This window comes from Acyrthosiphon pisum, chromosome X (genome assembly GCF_005508785.2).
Source record: "Acyrthosiphon pisum isolate AL4f chromosome X, pea_aphid_22Mar2018_4r6ur, whole genome shotgun sequence".
Taxonomy (NCBI): Eukaryota; Metazoa; Arthropoda; class Insecta; order Hemiptera; family Aphididae; genus Acyrthosiphon; species Acyrthosiphon pisum.
Window position 1 is genome coordinate 127660509 of NC_042493.1, and position 6548 is coordinate 127667056.

The following is a 6548-nucleotide window of genomic DNA, read 5'->3' on the forward strand; positions in this document are numbered from 1 at the left end:
CACACAAGTCATAATAATATTAAGTATGATCATATTTACTACTTTGATCATTTTTGCTTGGAAACATATTATTTAGGTTTTCTACAACGGTTGATTCTAAATCGGTTCGCTGAATCGGTCGTCTGGTCCCGATGACAGCGATAAAAGCGATATCATTATCTGTGTTCAAATTTTATTTTAGGATACCTATGCATTCGCGGCTCGCCGATCTTTTAACACGAGCACATTATTATCTAAAACTAATAGTTGGTCGGTGCCTGTTGGTGTCTCACTGTTTTACTTAATTTAATATCGTTTATTCGTTTATATTTGACATATTTTGTATTCCATTTTATTTGTTTTATTTCAATTTGACATCATTTTAAGACGTCTAAACATTCCATTATGGTAAGTTATTTTTAACATTTAATTTTTAGTATAATACTTAAATGATTGGACAGACAATATTTTAATAACTTATATTTATGTTCCTAGTTTAGTTCCTAGTTTCCTAACTTTAATAGTTAGGTATAAGGGCCGTTTCACATGTATGAACTTAATTAATGTAAACTAAAAACGAGCGCGGACGATGCGTCGCGTATGATACACGCCCATGTGAAACGGCCAAACTCATAAACTATTCGTCTGAAATTTGATTTTTATTCCGAAAAATATTCTAATATAAAATATCTAAAATAAACTTATCTCAGAAATACCATGGCAGAGAACCGTTTAAATGGATTAGCGCAGCTGAATATTCACAGGACAATTGAAGTTAATCCAGAAGTAGTGTTGGATGAATTGGCAAAAAAAAAAAGAAAAATTGATTTAGTATTGTAATTACATTGTATTGTAGGTGATAACTATTTTAACCCTGACATTCGGACATTATATATATTATTATATTATGTATTTTATTAACAATTTTTAATAAGTTGTATTTATTTATAATTAATAAATTGATGTATTACATTTTGTCGATATATGTTATATTTTTACAATAAAAGTAAATATCCGATACCATGAAGTAAAGTATGGTAAGTTTAAATTTGCTGAACCCCCCCATAAAATGTTCCTGGCTACGCCACTGTGGTAGGTGTTCACTAGTGTACCGTGTATCACCGTGTCGACCCGTGGGTGTGTTGATATTCGTAGCACTATAATAGTTCATGCGAACCACGCGCCAGTTATTGAAACCCTCCGATATTATTTACAATACAATTGTTCGTAAGCCGCGTCGGTCGCATATTTCACATCTCCGATATACGTATCAGTTATAATAATATATTATAAATTATTATTATTCGAATTACGCCGGTCATTGCCTGCATATCGTCAATATACCTACCCACCTATCCGTAGTGCCGATATCAATATTATTACCTCGATTATTACGCAGGTACACGCGCCGCTCGCTATATTATTTTCAAAATCTATTTCAGAGCTCATTAGTCTCGACGACGGTCGCCGAGTTGATATCTCCGATATACCGGCCGTAAACGTTACGTATTAGCATCGGTCGCTTTGATATTACCATAATCTACCTATATTATATTTATAGGTTGCGACGTTGTTCGTTGTTGGGTTGTCGTATCCCGACGGAGCATCGCGGTGTGTCCGCGACAATGTTCAACGAAATCGAGTTTGTCCGGGGTTTGTCCGCCATGCGCAGTTGCCGAACCGTAGCGTAGCTTTCGTCACTCGCATTCGACGCATTCAAGACTCGGTAATGCGTGCCGCTAAAGACGATAGTTGATTGGCTCCATATTTTTATTCCTTTCGCGCGGCCCGCCTAGATTCGTTATTGCCAGTGTTTATTTCAGGCCTTTTATTTCGGGGGGGGGGGGGTATCGTACATTTTCAAGGGGATACATCATAAGACTTGATGCCGTCGAGTCCCCCGCGTATTGCTCGTAACGAACATTCGACGACTCGGCAATTGGTTTCGTTCTCGCCGACAGCCTGCTATCAGCGATCAAGGTAGCCGTTAGTATCCTAGTGGACGTTTTTCGAAAGCGTTTCCGTACTGTACGACAGCGTTCGATACCTCGTCGGCCTGCCGTATGCGATAAATTAGCAACACGACTGATTGCGTTTTCGTGTCGAATTATAGTTCGTTGGCCCACACTCGTAAATATTAATGATTTATCTTTGAACGGTCTTCTCGTTTTGTTGTTTAATCGTAAATGGGTAAAATTGAAATTCTTACTGAATGTTTACTTTATCATTTACCGTAGCGTTGACGGTAGCGGTTACGGCAAAATGAGTCCTGACAAAAGAATTTTACCGCCACCGCTCAGTGTTTGGCGACCTTTATTAAGAGTTAAAATGTTGACAAAATTTAAATTTTTTGTACGATTTCTACGAACGACAGTCCGGCCGTTATAATATATTATTCTATAGCATTTTAGTTTAATTATTAAAATTATGTGTGAGCATATTATTACAATATACATATAATTATTAATGGTATTGTTAAGTTATGTGTTCAATATGTTTATTGTTATATTATAGAATAATAAAACTACAAAGAAGGAATAAATATTGTTTAGTGAATAAAAACTACAACATTTCAAAAAAAATTTTGAATATTTTAACGCCGTAAATGAACAGTACTAAATTAGGTATTCTGTAAATTTCAGAATTTTAAGGATAATTTATTTTAGGAATTTTGAAAATATAACAAAACTTAAATTTACCAAAGTTATGTAGGTATACACGTTTCTCGTCGTTTTGTAATAGTTATCTCAAACAAGTCATCAACAAGGTTTCTCAAAAGTAGCTTATAGGTACTGTAAACAAAAAATCTAAAAATGTGTTATATTGGATAAATCGATTGCGGAACTTGTAAGATATAGCAGTTAATATTATAGAGATTTATGTGCTGATTTTTTCAGAAATTTATTTAGTGGGGAAACTCGGGAAACTATTTCTGAAAAAACCTCGGAAAAAACTAGAACTTTAATATTGTTTTTTATGCACATTTGCAACTAATCGCTCAGCCGAGCACTGATTTTCAGCATTGGAAAGAGTAAATTCATGTCACCGTTTAGCAAAGGAGCCAAATACTTTAACGCGACTTCAATATTGCATGATAATGTTATAGAGTCTGAGCTGTTACGTGATAAAAATATAATCGAAGATTTATATGATTAATTAACATACCTAATCGATGATTTTGCATCAAAAAAAGTTCATCGCCAAATATTATAGATTAAAATATATTACACGTCAACAATTTAAGCCATGATCATTAGTTTGTTTTGCACCCCTGATATAAAATCTTTAGTTGCGGTACTGGACGAAATATGTAATACCTATCGAGTATGGCTTATTGTATTACAAATCATTTAAAAGTTACTGACAATATTTCTGATTCTAGGATTGCCATATTTTTAAATATCTTAAATTGGCCCAAATGTTTTTCGTATAAGCTACGTGGGAAAAATCTTACGGTCAACCGCTAGCGAGACCGCTAGTTATAACGTCATATATTAATATAAATATTATTTTCGTCTGGTATACATATTTTTTCAGATTTCTGGTAAGCTACCTCGTTTATCTTCTTTATTTTTAATTCTGCTTCCATATAATATATATACCACAAAGGTAACTTAAACAAATATAGATATTATAATAGATTTGTATCGAATCATATATTCCCTAATTAATCATCCAACGAATATGCAAATGCATAATAATTCCCAGACGGCAAATTATACATATTATATATAAATCGTGGTAATATTTTAAAATATGACGAACGTAAAAAATTCGTAAGTTTCACAATAATTACATTTCAAAATCATTGGTAATATTATTGTATCGGTACTAAAATTTAATAATATTTATGAACGACGTACATTTCATTATTCAAAAAAATAGATAAATAATGAATGTTTTCAACGGTCATGCATACTATTAATACCTACCATTACAATATAATGAGGTATATGTATATCTAGTCATACCTCGAGTCATACAGAGTGGAATAAAAAGTTTAACGTTTATTTACGAGTATATTTAGCTCTGCATTTTATTCGTACGGCGAAGTACTTACACACTGTTCCTATATGAATTCGTATTATTTTTAAAAATTAAAATATTTATTTTATTGTTTTTGAAATTTTAATGTACCTAATATGTTTTGTAAAAAATATCACTAAAGTAGATCGTCCTTGCTATGAACTGTTCATGTCGAAACGTGCAATTGGATGTCGATACCACGTCATGGCACAACAAACTTTATGAAAGTTTTAAAATATAGTTTTGAATTAGATTGAAGTTAGGACTGAATTAAACAAATAATTAACTATAATATTTATATAATTTTGTATTGAATTCTCACTCGATTTCATAACATTCTAACTGAATAAACATGCCGAATTGAGATTTGTTGGTAAATTATTCAATTACACTAGTATTTATTAAATATAAGACATGGGAAATTTTTGGAATTACTAAATTAAATAAAATTTAAGACATTCAACAACATTAATCTTAAAAGTTTTTTTTGTATCTAAACATATTATTTTCAATTATGGCATTAATAATTTAATTTATGTTATATTTGTTCTCAATAATTTATTTTGTTTAAATTGATTATTGATTTATGATGCTTTTTAATTGTTTTCTCACTCAATTTCATAACATTCTAACTGAATAAACATGCCGAATTGAGATTTGTTGGTAAATTATTCAATTACACTAGTATTTGTTAAATATAAGACATGGGAAAATTTTGGAATTACTAAAAGGCATGAATGGGGTGAATAGAGTTAGAAATGCTATTCATCGGTATTTTAATATCATAATTCATAACAAATTGTACTAATACTCAATATATGTGAACAGTTTAATCCGTTTGATTCGTATATAATGAATGCATGCAAGTTGTAATTTTAACCCAAGCAAAAAATGTCTTTCGTCGAATAAATTTTGAATAAAAATACATATATTTTGTTTTGAGTCTTCATATAGTATATTACAGATATATTGGTAGGTTACAATTATGTACCTATGTAGGTATATTTTTATTTTAAATTGTTCTGATGGTCAATCAATGTCAAATTCAGCTTTTACTAATCTGTTTAGTTCATAATCTGGTTTGTTACTATAGTGTAAACTTTTATATACATATGGATAAAATAGATTAAAAAAGTTGACATTAATTTTGTATATGTTAGTAACTTTTAACAACATGAATTTTTTTTTTAAAACTTTTGTAGGCTTTTAAAACAATATTACTATAATTAACCTACCAGGGTTGTATCAGATGTTTTTAGGGGTGTTCACTGTTTCATAAGCACTTGTTAAATAAATAATAAGTATACTTCAGAATACAGAATAATTAAAATATTATATTTTTTGGCATTCAACAACAATATTGATATGATTATACAATTTGAAAAAAATTTTTTTACTAAGTTGTTTGATTCAATAAAATATGAATATTATTTAATACTAATAAATTGAAGATTATAATGAAAAAATTATGTTCAAATTATCTATTCCTAACTAGTTCTGCATAATATTTATGTTGTTTTGTTATCAAAACTACAGAGATGGCAAACCTTGTAATGGCCTTGCTGCTATTTTGCCTGTTCGGGTTAGGACATGGAATGGCAATAACTCAACTAGACCCTTACTGGGACAATATTGATAATTATTGTGGCTCAAGGTTTGCCAACGAACTGGAAATCATTTGCAGAGTAAAGTACAATGAGTTACCTGGTGAGTTTTTATCTTTCCATTTTTAAATACTTAAAGCTTAAACGATTCTTTAACCATGGTCAAATCTTTTACTCTTACTATTAAGACGAGAAGTTTGAACAGATGGCTCGCATGTTAAATGATAAAATAGTATTATGGGTGCACTCTGGGCAATATTTTCTAGAATATTGAATATAGCCCTAATACCTTAGTATAATATAAATTTCTTTTAGCATTTGGTATCTTTAACACTGTTATATTGACATGCACATTTATCATTTATAGCTGGAGAGGAACAGATTTCAATAGGACAACGGAGACGATTATGATTACCGGTAATCGTCGATGAATGCTGTACATTGCCCTGTAATAGACAAACTCTAAAAATGTATTGTGCTCCAGATGCCTTATAGGTATTTAACCAATACCAACAATAAATTATCAAATTGTTTAGATCCTTATCGATCAGTGTCAACTAGTTTTATTCCATTTACTTATATTGATGATTTTTTTTTTTCAAATCACTGACAAAATGTTTGTATAGAATATAATTTGTAAATACAATTTTGTTTTTATTTAAATAAGCCATGTATATTTTCTATCCTTTATTTTAATTGAACTTGGAAATTTTAAAGATGTTGATATTATGTATTTTTTATGTATGGGTATAAATAGAAGAGATTATAATAAATTAGTATTCGAGTTTACGGCAGCACTAGTACTTGTTAGAACTATATAATATTAACTGTACTGTATGGTTTCTGTCAGGAGTCAGCAGATACTATAGGGATAAAAAATCTATGAATCTTTAAAAATGGTTACCTTCAGTTTAATTAAGTATTATAACTGCATTAACA